This window comes from Lacerta agilis, chromosome 3 (assembly GCF_009819535.1).
Source record: "Lacerta agilis isolate rLacAgi1 chromosome 3, rLacAgi1.pri, whole genome shotgun sequence".
In the NCBI taxonomy this organism is placed as follows: Eukaryota; Metazoa; Chordata; class Lepidosauria; order Squamata; family Lacertidae; genus Lacerta; species Lacerta agilis.
Genome location: NC_046314.1, coordinates 31,251,073 through 31,266,570, shown reverse-complemented (window position 1 = coordinate 31,266,570; position 15,498 = coordinate 31,251,073). Strand labels below are relative to the sequence as shown.

Genomic DNA, 15,498 nt, shown 5'->3' with positions numbered 1-15,498 from the left:
CACTCATCAGCCCAACTTCTCATCTGCAGCCAAGAACATTTGTATTAGCACTGATTAATCTGTGCTGGCATTAGCTAGAGTACAGAACCTCAGCCAAGATTACAGGAGGTCAAAACATTAAGCATATTTTTCTTTATATGCCACAGTATGCCTAACATTACAAAAAATAGTCCTCGCTTTAATGCATGCAAGGAAGCATATTTCAATCAAGCCTAATTCCTCCTCATTATTTTACTGTATTACCAAAACAGTAGGTCAGATCTTCATGTGAAGATTAAATCTTGTACTTGCCTCCTTGGAGGAAATTGATTCATTTTAACTAGCAAGTAACTTTTCCCCATCATCTTGGCCTGTTTTACTCAATAGTTTTTTCCCCCTGACACACACTTTGCACCATGCCCCCTCCCCACCTTCAGATACATAGTTGCATAAGACAACCCCCCCCCCCCCACTTTGTTCAGGCATTATTCCTGAAAGGAACATAGGAAGCTTCCTTACACTGAGTCAGCCCATTGCTCCATCTGGCTCAATATTGCCTGGCCTGCAGAGGCTCTCCAGAACTTCAGATTGGGATTCCTCCCAGTCCTACCAGGAGATGCCAAGGATTGAACCTGAAACCATTTCCATGCAGAGCAGATGCTGAACCACTGAGCTACGGTCCTTCCCTCCTCTAGAAAAGGTGGCATGGGGCCACCACATATGCTGGCCCTGCCCTCAACATTCCCTGCCCACTCCCAACCTTCCTGCGTTGAGCTGGAAGGTCTGAAGTGGGATTCTAAGCATGTTCAGTTAAAAATGTCTAATAACAAACTGTTCAGATGTTTCTGTTCAACATGGGGAGGTAGAAGTGGAACATGTAGGGCTGGATATGTTGGGTGTATGTGTGCCATGAACATCCGCATGCTCCCAACTCGTTGTCTGCATTCCTGTTCAGGCATAAGACCTGAACAGGGCTACTCTAGGTGAGCCTTTTTAGCTGGATAGAGGAGCTGTCCAGCAGCACCAGCAGTCTCAGGGTGTGCTGCAGGGCAGAAGCAGCACTAAACAGGGAGATGCCTGCAGAAGCTTTTGCTTCAGCAGCTTCTAAGCAGCAAATGAGGATTTAAGAACTTGGCCTGGTTGCCCCACTCTTCCTGAAATACTAGTGGGGCTCTGATCCTGACTCCAACACAAGTTGCTTCATGTTGCCAAGTGAGTGCTTTCAGGACCAAACTTTGCTTTGTGCTCACTGGCATCTCTATTCCCAATAATCCCATGGTCCTTGTAGGTTATCTTGTTCTTCAGGTTGGGTTGTTGTCCTGGGATATGATTTAAAGGGTCGTTTTTAGGTGCCCTGTCTTGCCCCTGGTCCTGGGTTCATGGTGGGTCCTCTGAATGTGCCTAACTTCACTTGTGGGAGTTGGCAGGCCCTGATATTTAGTACCCACTGTGGCATTTCACACAGCCATTGTATGCACACGGTACTTCTAATGCACAATTCTTGGAAAATCAGAAAGTTGGTGAAAATAAATTCCTACAATTTATTGAAAGAACTGAGAAAAAGTTCCCTTGAAAAGTAACTGTACAACATGAAATGCATTGAACTATTTCATTAAAAAAACTAATATTCTACAGCATCTTTTGGATATTTGTCTCTTTTTGCCTGTTGTGGATTAGAGCAAATCCCTGTTTCCTGCTCATGTGAAAAACAGGCCATGTTTCGTCTATCATTCTCCACCTTCGACACAAGCCCATTAAATTCTATAGGAAAAGTAATATTACATCTTGCAGTGGAACTAATATCTATTAAGATATGGTCTTACACTTTCATTAATCACAGAGTCTCTCATTACAGAAAATGAGCCATTGCTAATATTACAAGCTAGAAGGTCTGGTGTGATATTGAACCAACCATGACATTTTCAGAGTTCTGTAAAATATAATTGCTGTCTTTGTCCCTCTAAAATAATCAGAAATAGCCCTGACTTTTCTTCCAAGTAGTATTTTAGATACGCTAAATAGATCGGAACTATATCTAATGTGATATGCTAAGTTATGTTCATGGTGACAGCCTAGTGGGTGTCTTCTTTATTTCCTCTTAATTAAACCAGAACCAGAATTTTAAACAAATCATTCTGTTTTATACAGTAATATAGCAAAAATGTACTAGCAGTCTGTATACAGTAATTTGGGCTACAAAATCTGTTTCAACATACCTTCACAATACTTGACAATAGTCAGCAAATCTACCTTTAATATTTGATTAGCACGTGCACATTTATAACCCGCAAACTCCCTCAAAAAGAGCATTTCCAGTACATTGGATAGGGTTTAGCTGCATAAAAATCATTAATCACCATTGGATCCATGCAGCTAATTCTCCATTCAAAATGCAATAAATGTAGCTTATGAGTAATAGCTACTATAATTTCGCAGTGTAGTTTGGTAAGCTTTCAGTGTTCTGTTGAGGCTTAAGCTAAATAATTCCCACACATCACTATGAAAATAATATATGTGAGGTTATCCTCCCCTGTTCATACTTTTAACCTCCAAAAATATATCAAAATAAAAAGCCATCACCTTTTTTGTTGTTGTTGCAGCTGAACGAAAAAGCAATTGCTGGATGCTATTTGGATATGCTTACTCATATAGGGTCAAAGAACATGTGACAGTGGCAAGTGCAACTTTTTAAATGAGGAACTTCCCCAGTCACATATAAACTGGTGCCATTGGATGGTTTGGCCTTAAGAGAAAAGTGGGAGAGGGGGTGAGGGGTGCTAGACCCTCCCTCACCCATAACTTATTATTTATTTATTCATTTGAGTATTTATTGGTCACCTTTTAGGGCATAGCTCTTGCAACAAAAATAAGATACGTTTAAAACATCAAACCATTTAAAATCACACTCATAAAACAACATCTCAAAAACCACGGGTCAAAAACATTCAATATAAGCTAACAAAAAATAAGGCTTATCCTCCTGCAATAAATCTTCCAGTGTCACTTTCCCCTGAGTCACATTCCAATGCCAGAAGGGACCCTAGACATGGGGAAAGTTTTCAGACCTCTTACCAACATGCCTCTTTTGTAAATGTGCACACACATACAGACTGATAGCATTATGTCTAGATTGACCCATGACTATTTGCTGATTGCATTTTAAGCTGTTCTGCTATTTTAACATTTTTATGCATTTTACAATGCAATCCAACCCATATCTTACTCAGACATTCCATGAGACTTACTTTCAGGTGAGTGTATATAAGACAGCAACCTTGTTTGCATTTATTTTCTCCCTTTCAAACTGCATACTACCTCAGAAATGTATACAACTGAAAAGTGATGTCTTCTTTTTAAAAAAAAACCAACAACAACCAAGGCTCACTGATGTCCCTCTTAGCATCTGAACGTAGGACCTCGTTGGAGAACAGTTAGCACTTCCACATGCTTACCTTACCTGGTTTTGAAGGTCTGAAAAGGAGCTTTTATCACAAGTAAAACTACTGAGGTAGCACACACAGCACAACTGAAGTTAATCTGACCATGAATGAGGTGCATATGCTGTGCAACCTCAGAATTTCTCAAGGGGAGGCCAGGAACTCAGTTGGCTGTACTGAGGCAGCAGAAGTTCTATTTAGTGTCACAATTGGAATCAAAGAGATAACCATGTCAATGCAAAATTAAAGGTCATTGTGCATCTCATAACAACATAAAAAATATGTTGCCACTTGTGAAATCTCATCTTACAGTTTTATTTACAGATTTGGTGGTGGTGGTGGGGAACTTGATCCGAAGAGATCCGGCAAAAAACTGGGAAGGGGGCCTGGACAGGTCTCAATTTATCCCCCGGGAGTGGACCCAAGCAATGGCTTTTGGGCAGTTTGGCCCACCCCCTGGGGACGTCCTGTGCCTGATCCTGCCTACAATTGGTCAATCTGCAGGCAGGCTGCAATCCCCACCAGTCGAGATCCCCAGATGGCAGACAAGGTCATGGCCAGGCCACAAATGCCGCCTAGCTGTCAAAGGTAAGCGGACTTGTAAAAATACCACAAAAGGTGAAAATCTAGGTGAAAATCTAGGTTTGTCTCATGTCTTTGCACTGAAAATGGTAAGAGCCTGTTTTTCTGTGACAAGTCTTCCCAAAGTTGATTTATCAAGCCCATCAGTTTACAATTGGGCTGTAATTCTTTGGAAGCCTTCACCAAATATGACTGGGAGTATACATTTTGATAACATTAGTAGCAACAACAAAAATAAGATGTGGCACAAACTGTAGCCCTATCCTGGAAGAATGAAAGAAATCACTCTTCTGGGCAAGAAGGTGACAAGTGTGTTTTATCAAACTTAATTGAATTCAAGTTACAATTATTAACAGCAAAACAAAACAAAAAATTCACTGTTGGCAATAAAAATGCACCATGGTTACAAGCTAGGGTAAACCTAGGAAGGAAGGGAAGAAGGACCAATTGCTCTAAGAATGGAATTGCTCTAGGTAAAGGTGAAATAAGACAGGTTTGCATGATTTTTTTTAAAGAGAGAAAGTAATCACTGTGTGCAATTTTCTCCTTGTAAAAAAACCCCTTGTGGGGTTTTGTTTTGTTTTGTTTTAGTTATTTCAAACATTTCTACCCTGCACCTCCTATTATTTAAGAAGGTTTACAGACACCCAGAGAAGTAGGGCTAGCCTAATATATTTTGCTGCAAAAATACAACAGCATCCCCCAGCTGGTGCTTTCCTACCAGTCATGATATATAGGATCCAATTTTAGGAATGTTCTTTGGTGACAAAAGCACTTTCCCCCCTCTCTGGCAGTAAAAATACAATATAATAATAAATAACGAAGAATGTGCTATTTAGTCCATGACACCAAAGATCTGCTACCTGAAGCAGCCACCTTTCTCTGCCAAATGGAAAAGATGTAAAAGTAACAGAAATAATGTATTGTACCACCTACAAAGGGTGTTCAACTATTGATTTATAAATCACACTTGGGATTAAATAGATACAATTGCCACTTCTACATGATGACTCATTACTGGTTCAATTTAAAGGCAATGCAGGTAGCACTTATTTCAATAAGTCAGCAGATCAACTAGATTAGTTGGAATCTGAGACCTCCAGTTATAGGGTGGTATATAAATTCAATAAATGATAGTGATGATGGTGGTGATGATGGTGATTGATGATGACTGAATACCTATTGCTTAAGTCTGTATGTCTAAAAGCTGGTTCTTTAGCAGTAAAGGTAAAGGGACCCCTGACCATTAGGTCCATTCATGGACGACTCTAGGGTTGTGGCACTCATCTCGCTTTACTGGCCGAGGGAGCCAGCGTACAGCTTCCAGGTCATGTGGCCAGCATGACTAAGCCGCTTCTGGTGAACCAGAGCAGCGCACAGAAACGCTGTTTACCTTCCCGCCAGAGTGGTACCTATTTATCTACTTGCATTTTGATGTTCTTTCAAACTGCTAGGTTGGCAGGAGCTGGGACTGAACAATGGGAGCTCACCCCGTCACGGGGATTCAAACCGCCGACCTTCTGATCGACAAGCTTTAGGCTCAGTGGTTTAACCCTCAGCGCCACCCGCGTCTTTAGCAGTAGCTCCTGTCAAAAATAGCTATTGACAACAAAACATGCCTATCTCCTTTGTTATAAAAAAGCACATTAAGATTCAAAGAATTGTATCACTGAAGAACAACAACAACAAAAATGTAAACCACAACTACTGCTATACTGCCAGCATGAAAAACAGAACTTGGAACCTGGATTTGGATGAGTAAGATTCAGCTAAGAGTTCAAATTAATTGGGATGAAGTTGGAAAAATCCACATAGCAGTTTTAACTATTTTCTTTTCTTTCCAGAAAATAAGAGTTGAAAGCTCATGTGAGACATCATGTGCGTGTCTTTAGTTTGTGCCTTTCATCAGCTTGTTTTCCTTCCGGATGCCTTTGGAAATTGTGTGTTAGTTCCATCAGAATCACTTTGAATTAAACCCTCCTGTTACCCATTGCAAAACAGGCTAAAAAGCACCTGGCAATTTTCAAGAGGTTAAGTAGCTATGATCTGCAAGCTGCCCATGCCGCAGCCTGACGAGAAGATGCAATTTGACACAATGTCTAATCTGCTGTGACATTCAAGTTTTAAGTGACGTTCAAGGAGACGGAAGGGCTGGCGCTTGAACGTATCCCAATGTGCACTGGTATTCTGTCTGTTAACTTTCTAATGAAGCATGATTGAGTAAAGTAATGAAGAGTTTACAGAGAGCCCCAGGAAACCAATTTCCAATTTTGCGACCAGCAGGCTTTAAACTTCACTGCAGCATTTGCTTATTTTGTCTAGAAGGGGACTAGGATACTAAATGCCATTTCTACTTTGTGAGTCAGACAGACTTTTCTAATCCCCGCACACTTACTTTCTAATGAATGTCTCCTTCTCCTGATCCATTCCCCCCCCCCATCCATAGTTGTTATGTATAGGGCGAGTGGCTCTAATAAAAAGAAAGGGAAAAGGGGGGGTGGATTACAGTGAGAAATGAAATTCTAATCACTTCAAAAAATCAGAAGTATTGCAAGCCTTCTGCACAGAAAGAGATTTTAATCTTCAGCCTGCCCTTGCTGAACTCTGGTGGAAAGAATATAAGAAGGACGTAGCAGGATCATTTTTATGAGAGAAAACCCACATTGATCAAAGCAGAGCTGAACATTTATGCTTTACCTTAGTTCCATGATATTAAAGCAAATATATAACATCCCCACACAAACTCTATTTAAATACAGCTGCTTCACATGCACTTATCGGCAAATGTTATCCTTGTATTACAGAATGCTAAAGCAGAAAACCAAGGTTAATGATAAAGAAGTTATTTTCTTCTGGGGTGTCTTGGTATCTCATCAGGAGTTCCTCAATGGCAAGATCAGTGGTGGTGGTGGATAAGCATCTCTGAAAGGTAAGGGGCCCATCATTTCTTTGTAATCCCAAATGGAAAACTACACATTTCAGAACACCGTGACACACAGCCTTGCTGGAACCACTCCAGAATGCAGTTAGGGGATTGTCTGATTGAAAGCCCCAATGGTTTTGATTGGCTATATATCCATGATGGTAAGAATAAAAGCACTACTTCACATAATGCATAATTAATTTATGCATCAGATGAGAAACCTGTGGCCCTCCAAGTGTTGGACTCCTGTTCCCATCAAACCCTAGACAGCATGGCCAATGGTCAGGGATGACAACGTATGGGAGGGCCTCAGGTGACCAAAGAACTTGGCTGACCTTGGGTTCTATGTATCCCCCATTCCTCTCATAGAGTTACGAACAGAGTGCTTTAAAAATCAATGCCTCTCCCCAAGAAACGCTGGGAACTGTAGCTTGGGGGGAAGGGATAGGGGTCTCCCGACAACTGTCAATTCCTTTAAAAAGCTACATTTCCCAGGATTCTTTGAGGGGGGCCATGATTGTCCAGAGCAGTATAACACTGCCTTAAATGCATAGCATGGATGGGACCTAAGCGCTTAGTCAAGCTCTAAGTCCAATGGGGATGTGCACAAGGGAAGCAAATTGGAGAGAGACAATAAAAGGAATGTTTAAGATGTGCAAACCTTTCAGTATATATGGAAGCAAGTCAGTTCATTTTGACTCAGTCTTATGCACTATACCTATTTCTTAATTAAGCCCCCACTCCCAATTTAGCAGTGGGAAAGGATTTCAAGGGAAGGGGCTACCACAGAGGTTCCTGAGAAAATGATGGACACGTCTTTGCCAGGGATACTCTATATTTCAGGTTATCTTGCCTCAGGGCACAAGGTTGCATTTAGGTGGACTGAACCCCAGCCATTATTCAAAATGGCAGTCTGTCAGTTGCATCCCCTGGAATGGAACATTCTTCATACTGACAAAAAATATATATATGAAAGAGCTTTCTTTTATCAAGTGGAGGAAAAAGATAAAAGCATTGCCTACTTGAAAAATCAGACTTGCATTTTCCCACTATAATGTTGCTATCTCACATCCCTGTGACTTGCTGAAGATGAGAGACAACTCATAAATTTGTGTGAGGGGTTTAAGGACTTGAAGAGTAAAAAAGGTCATGGAAGCACTCTGTCAGAACTGAATTCTTTTATCACATCAAACTTGATTTGGAGGTGGGAAGGGGAGGAAATATTATTTGCTTTAAACAAATAGCAAGGAATCCTTTAGTTGTTCTGTGAAATCCTGTGCCTATTTTAATGCTTAGTAGTCTCCCTTGGATGGTTAGGGAATACTCCCCACCCCTTGATTTTGTGACATATCCCTCCTGTTTTGATGGGAAGGGGAAGGAAAAAGAAATCTGAGGTCTTCAGATGGCTGGACAAGAACCACTCACCCACCTTATAAGGGTTCTGTGGGAGAACAATAGGATACAATGGAATAAGCCCATGAGCTGTCCTAAGATCCTTGGAGGACGTGGACTGCATATGCAGTAAATAAGAGCATACTAGGGTTTGCTTCTTTTAAACCCACAAATCCAGCAACACATCAAAAATGCCTCCCAACAATTATTTACTCACACACACAAAAATCAATTCAATTCCATGCATGTCTGCTCAGAAATAAATTCTGATGTATTCAATGGGCCTTACTCTCTTTTTTTATAAGAATTTATTGACATTTTTACTTATAACAACATACAACCTTAACCACACCTACATTTATACACAAACAAAACAAATACAATTACACATCTTATACAAAGATTGCCATGATTTTTCTTCTTAATTAGACATCTGCAAAAAAAAAAAATTTCTTTTTCCAATCTTGACAGTTGACTTCCCCTGCCTTTTCACCTTCGAGTTTATATCCATAATCTACTTCTTAACCTCTTCATTTAAAAAAAAATTAAACTTAATTATATATATAAAGTAACACATTCATCTTAATCTTCATCTTAGTCTTAATCGTCTTAATCTATAAACTTAAACCACTTAAAATGACTTCATTTATACTACATCCTCATAAATCCTCACAAATCATCCTCATCAAATCTATCTCTTCTATCCTTTGAACTGCTGCTAATAACATAAAAACTTGAAATATCTCTTTTCATATTCAAACAAATAATAAAACAAACTATTGTTGACAGTGTTCACCCTCCGATTTCAAAATACCATAACAGATTGCTTTAGATTTTACTTAGTACTTCACCCCACACCCCCTCTGTCCATTCTTCTTCTCCTGATGGCATCAGCACTGAACTTCCATGCAACTTCCCTCTCCCAACGTCCACAGATCCAGGCACAGTCCAACACTCTCCTTGCCACGAGCTCCGAGGTATCCAACTCTCCCTCTCTCAGCTTCTCCGGTTCTATGTAACATTCCTTTTCTTCTTGTAAATACCTTAATTCTCTGTCCCTGGCCCCCGAGCTCACACCTCTCAGCTCTTTGACAAGATTTCCTTCCAATGTGTCAAAAGTTTTGTTAGCCTCCTCTGTGGGCAGTTGGTTCCATTTCAGACCCCCACACAAGACTTTAACTTTTCTGTAAATTAGTTCCACCTTCAAGGCAGTGAGCCTTTGTTCATCTGTTAGTCCAGAGTTCAATACCAGTTCAAGGACGAAACCCAGCATACTGGCAGAGGAGGAGGAAGTAGGTATCATATTTCTTCTCCTGTCTCTTTGTTCGTCGCCATTTTCCTAAGCTGGAGCGCAAACACCGCAACTTTAAATAGAGATATTTTCCGCTAGTTAGCTTCCCAAGAAAAAAGTTTGCCAGTCTCATGTATCGATTTTAGATACTTTATAACCAGTTCTGTGGCAGCAATCCCTCAAATTGGTTAATTTCTTAGGCTCGAAGGGAGGGAGGCAGGCTGCCTTTCTCCTTCCCCCCGGATCGTTCCAAAAACACGATTTCTGCCAAGATTATTTACTCACGACCACCGGGTTCCTTTAGCTCCATTCTTCACAGGTAGAACTTGGACGCTCACCGCGGGCTTTGCCGCCGCATTTGCATCCCGGTTGGGGCATATCCCCGTAAGCCCGGCTCCGTTGTCCCTTCACCCCCACTCCCCCTTTACAGGGGGGTAGGGGAAGGGTTCGGAGCCTCCGCGGGCACAGCCGGGGAGCCCAGGGTGCGGGACGCTCTTCCCGCACCCCAACCGGAGCCGCGCGCTGCGGTAGCGCGGCTCCTAACCCCCGGGATGGATCGGGCGCTTCGCAGCCGAAGCAGCCCCGACCACCCGCTATGGCGTCGCCAGCCGGAAGTCCAATGGGCCTTACTCTCAGGTAACTTTAGGAATACTAGGACTAGGGAGTAAGCTCAATTGCACATAGTGGACATGCTTCTGAATATATGCATAGGATTGTGAAGCACCAACACCACTCAAAACATGCAATCCTATCCTAGAGAGATCCATGCGCGCGCGCACACCCCCACCCCCCCCCCCACACCCTTTATGAGATCATGCTTAGAACTCCTATATTCAGGCACTGCTGTACCCATCATATTTGCAGTTACCCCACCACTTGTAGCACCAAGCATCTGTATTTAACTGGGACCACAATGCCTTGCATTCCCTGCTCTAATTATAGAGTTCAAAAACCTTTTTGGGCTGCAGTATGCAGAGAAGGGAGAGGCAGCATTTCTGACAAGAGGCTCCTGTTTTTTACAACTAATTGGGCCAGCAGATTTGGGATATAGAAGATTCTGACAGCCAGCACATTTAGTAACACAAAGATGTCAAAACAAACTATAGCTAGCAAAGCCTGACAGCAACTCCCCCAGCCCCCGCCTTATGTTAGGAAAGCAGAGGATGTGACCCATTATAGTATAACAGCCCTTCACAACTGTAGCCCAAATCATTATATTGTCTCTACTGCCAGCGTCATCTTCACGCTGAGCAAAAGGGCAACATGAAATGCTCCTTCCGAGAATCTCTAGATGTGGAAAAAACAAAGGCCTGATAGCTTGTGATAATTCAGATATACATCAACAAAAGCACTGTCATGCAATAAGCAGCACATGGCCTGGGCATTGTTAAGGATTCCTATGGATCAACATGCATAGTAAAATAAATGGAAATATGTGAAGTCAAATATTTGAGTATTTGAATAGGAGAATTGGCCCACAACAGCTCTGTGTTCACAGGGGCTGTTGAGTTTCCTGGTCACCACCAGGAAGAAAATATTAAACTAACCTGTAGCTTGAACACCTAACTGTCCATTCTTTGAAAAACAGCTGGCCGGAAAGATGAGAGTCAGGAGGTAGGGCTTGTGGGGCCTCCTCCTTTTACTTCCATATTTTTGAGCTCTATTGTCATGTGCACTAAAATCTGAGACCAAAGACAGGTAGATTTCCTATTACCTGATCTTCAGACTGGGAGCATCTATTTATTGTCTGGATTAAGCTCCAGCTTATCCACCCCATACCAATTCCAGGCATTGATTTAGAAACACTACAACTCCCTTGGACTGTGATTATGATGTAGGTAATCGAGATCCATTTTAATACATCTTTATTAGGTCATGTTATGGAAAAGAGACAGCTGTGGTCACCTTGGTGGGCAAATTATTCCTTTTGAACAAGTCCTTTAAATGTCTTTTGGCACAATAGCTGTCCATTATCCACACTGTATTTACTCAGTAAAATTAGCAGAACGAAGTGTACAGGAAAAGCGAAATGGGAAAACAAGAACTATGAAAATAATGAAATTTCAATGTACCACTAAACTATAACATGTGTAATGCCATAAACAGCCATTAAATACTTACCAGTCCATTTCTTTTTATCTCCGTCATCTCTTATCTGTCAATTATTCCTAAGGATCTTTTCTTCTCTTGCTAAGCCTAAGGAAGCAAATTTAATTTGAGTGACTTCTTGCCTGTTATCTCCATCTAAAATGACTGATGGCATTTTAGATTTAGTAGAAGTTTTATGGTATAGCAAAGAAATTAAAATGCAACCATTCTTTCTAAAACTGCGTTAGTCATTTTAGTTTTCATGTCTTGTTAGCCATCATCAAGTGTTATAATTAGAAGTTAGCATGGGGTAAGCATGCCAACTTTGCCCCCACATGGTTGTTCCCGTCATCCTCCAAATTACAGAGACTGATCTTCTGAAGCAAAAAGACTTCTGTCCTAAGGGAGGCTTCCTACATGTTTTAGAATCCTGGGAAACCAGGATTCTAATATGTTCAGGAAAACTCATTGAGTGCAGAAAGATCACCATATCAAAGGGTAGAGCTTGTGTGCTCATCCCCACTGCTCCACCAAGTGTTTATTTACCATATTTTTTCCGTGTATAAGACGTCCCCATGTATAAGGCGACACTTATGTTTTTGAACCCAAAATTAAGAAATCAATATTTCTTGAATTGTTAAGATTATTATTATTTGCTTTTTTTCAGAGGTTGGTCTTCAATTGTTGAGGTTTTTAGAGGGAAGTTAGCCAAAGTTGTTGGGCTTTCTGGAAAGAGGTCGCAACTAATCGCCCACCCGCCCACTGCTGCCAATCACCGCCCACTCACCACAGCCCCCTACCCCACCCCCTCTGCATTCACTATCTGTGTATAAAACGACCATTTTTTGCCTTTTTTAATACCAAAAAATATCATCTAACACACGGAATAATACGGTAACTTCTAGGGGCTCGACACAGGTCTTGGAACCCAAAGTCTTGAAAAGGGTACAGGGTTTGTCCTCAAAGGATGGGAAACCATGCCCAAAGGCTGTAAGGGTAGACACTGTTTCCTTGGAGAAGGAAGCTGAACCACGTCCAAAGGCTGTGTGTGCCAACACTGATTCCTCAGAGTGGAATGAGGCTAGGGTTCAAATCCCAACGAAGCCAGGTGTGAAACTTCTTGACAGTCAGAAGTACAAGATGGTAAGGCCCAAGGCCAGGCCAGTTGCAGGTAGTTCCAAGGGTGGAACGGATGATACAGGCATATACTATGTGTATGACATCTGTATGGTTGTTGCAGTTACACTGATGACTACAACATGGTTCATGAATCGGGGGAGGATGTTAAGATTCTTGCTCCGTGTTTGCAGTCATGGGATTGTTGTCTATCACATGACGGTGTATGTTTTCATTCCACAGTTTGGGAAGTGAGGGAGACAGGATGTTTTGGTATTACTGTGTTCCGTGAAGTGGGACTATTGTCCTTTGTTCTTTCTCTTTTTGCTGTCTGATGACAAAGAGGAAGGAGCTAAGGCAAAATGCTCCGAGTGTATTATGTGTAAATTAGCCAAAATTCTGTGCTACTGAATTCTGTTATGCAAACTGCGAATACTCTGCGGATCCCTAAGTGTGCTGATGTCTCCAAGGCATCAGTCGCTGTGATGTTTGGGTTGGAGAAAGCTTTTGAAGCTCCTGAACAATACGATCAGGAGGGAGAGAACATGCCAGTCAGGCATGTGTCTCTGCTAGGGTCCTACACAAGAGTAGGGCGCTCCTAACAGTAACATCTGAAGTTTTTCAACTATCAAGCAAACACTTGAGTTCATACTGCAACTCCTAATATGAAAGCAGTTTGTAAACCTAAAACTTCTTCCAACAGGACTATGAGTATTTTCATATGGAACAGTGTACATCCTAATCAGAAATGGTTTTCCACTTTCAAACTCTGCTATCCACTAAAAAAGGAAGGAAATCTAAAGGCTGTGGCAGCTCAGCTGCAAATATATTTGGAATGTAATATCAGTACTGAGAAATTCCAGATGAGGTTCCAATGACCTTTGGAATAGACAACACAGTTGTCAGAGTGATGGATGATAAACTGATGTTAGATCTAAGACTGCTGGTTGTTTTAGTCACTTGGGACTTGTATAGCAGCATTCGATACAATTGACTATGGGAGGCTGGTTAGGCAGCTGACAGTTGCTTCTGTTGTGTCAAGAACTGCCAAACTGGTCATCTCAGTCATAAAAATGAAGTCACCTGGTAATGGTGGACAAGTTATGTATCATCTTTAAGATAAGTGGAAACTGGCATCCATCAAGGTTCCATTCTATTACCCACATTATTTGGCATTTATACACACATACCCTTGGGCATGTAATGGCTAAATGTAGGGATGAGTGCCTTTTTATGGCTAATTATGCACATAGTTATGTCATAGTTTTGCCTCTTCTCTGGCATGAATGAAAATAAGCCACTAACACGTCAAAGCTACCTTGTACTGAGCACAATTTATTCACTCGGTCAGAAAGAGGCTGAGGTTCTGCTAGTAGGGCAATATAGCAAGTAATGGGGTTGTCTTCTACATCCATGAGCCCTGCATGTTGAAGAGGTCCAAGCTAGTGAATTTCGGTGCAATCTTTGCTTCAGAAATGTACAGGCTCACAATATGAATTCATATTTGTCATAGACTGACCTTAATACTGTTCTGTCTGGGAGCGTGAGGAACAGAAAACACTGGGAGGCATTCTCTAGCGACAGCTACCTGTAAAGGTAAAGGTAAAGCGACCCCTGACCATTAGGTCTAGTCGTGTCCGACTCTGGGGTTGCGGCGCTCATCTCACGTTACTGGCCGAGGGAGCCGGCGTACAGCTTCTGGGTCACGTGGCCAGCATTACCTGTAGCAGCTGTCAAAAATGATAGCTGCATGAGACTCAGACAGCCTTTAGTACATGTGCTGCTTCATTTAGAAGCTACTTTGTAAACCAAATTACCACTACTGGGGTGTGTTTTTATAATGAAAATGGTCTGCATCTATCAATAAGAGTTCCCATTAAAGGTTGGGCCACATAGCTTCTATGTTGTTGTCTTTTATTAGTCTGATGTTAAGTGGTCCAAGTTGCTTTCCCTGCCCCACCTAGCCAAAAGAAAAGTACTGAAATGGGGAAGGACTGGGAAATTATATCCTCAATTAAGGAATGAATAAGTAAAAACTATGGGTCTGTGCAATAATTGTTGGAGAGGCTGGGGGGGGGGAGATCTCCTAGCAGAGTTAGCACAATGGTGATTGCTACAAATAACATTAAATTTTGGTCAGATTTTATAGCATCCATCCTTGAACAAATGTTCCCCATAAAAAAAACTTAGGTTAGAATAAATCACAGATACTTAGCTTTGCAAATAAGTGAAGATTTTACTCACAGAGTTTCAGAAGTTCCAGCTAGTTTCCATCTGCTGGCTGTAAAATAAAGAAAAAGGTTCCAATGACTTAAAAAGAAAAGAACTTTGTGTCCTTAAAAAAGAATAATGCAGTCTTTACATTAGCAAAGATGCAGATAGTAAAAATACATTTTTAGATAAATTTTCCATTCACCTAGTATTTCTTGCAGCTGGGAGCTGTTGGAGATACTATAAAGAACAGGTTTTATCCAACCCTTTCTCCATATACATTATGAAATAATTATAATGGCCATCAAATGCATGGATTCTAAGAGAAGTCTGTGTGGTTCTGGTATTCAGACTCATGAGTTGCATCTCCCCCATAATTTTCTTTTGGTCAGGTTTCTAATGATCACAACAAACACAAAAACGCCAAATTATGTAAACTAGGAATCATAACAAATATGCAAATCCAGAATTAACATAAA

General features: G+C 41.3%; 1 long non-coding RNA gene across 1 annotated transcript; it reads right to left on the bottom strand.

Moving 5' to 3' along the window:
• Positions 1-6,432: 6,432 nt before the first annotated feature.
• LOC117044604 lies at positions 6,433-15,074 on the bottom strand. Its single transcript, XR_004426304.1, has 3 exons — positions 15,053-15,074; positions 11,726-11,800; positions 6,433-6,468 (listed from the first exon to the last, which is right to left on the bottom strand). It is a non-coding gene; the product is annotated as an uncharacterized LOC117044604 (long non-coding RNA).
• Positions 15,075-15,498: the final 424 nt, after the last annotated feature.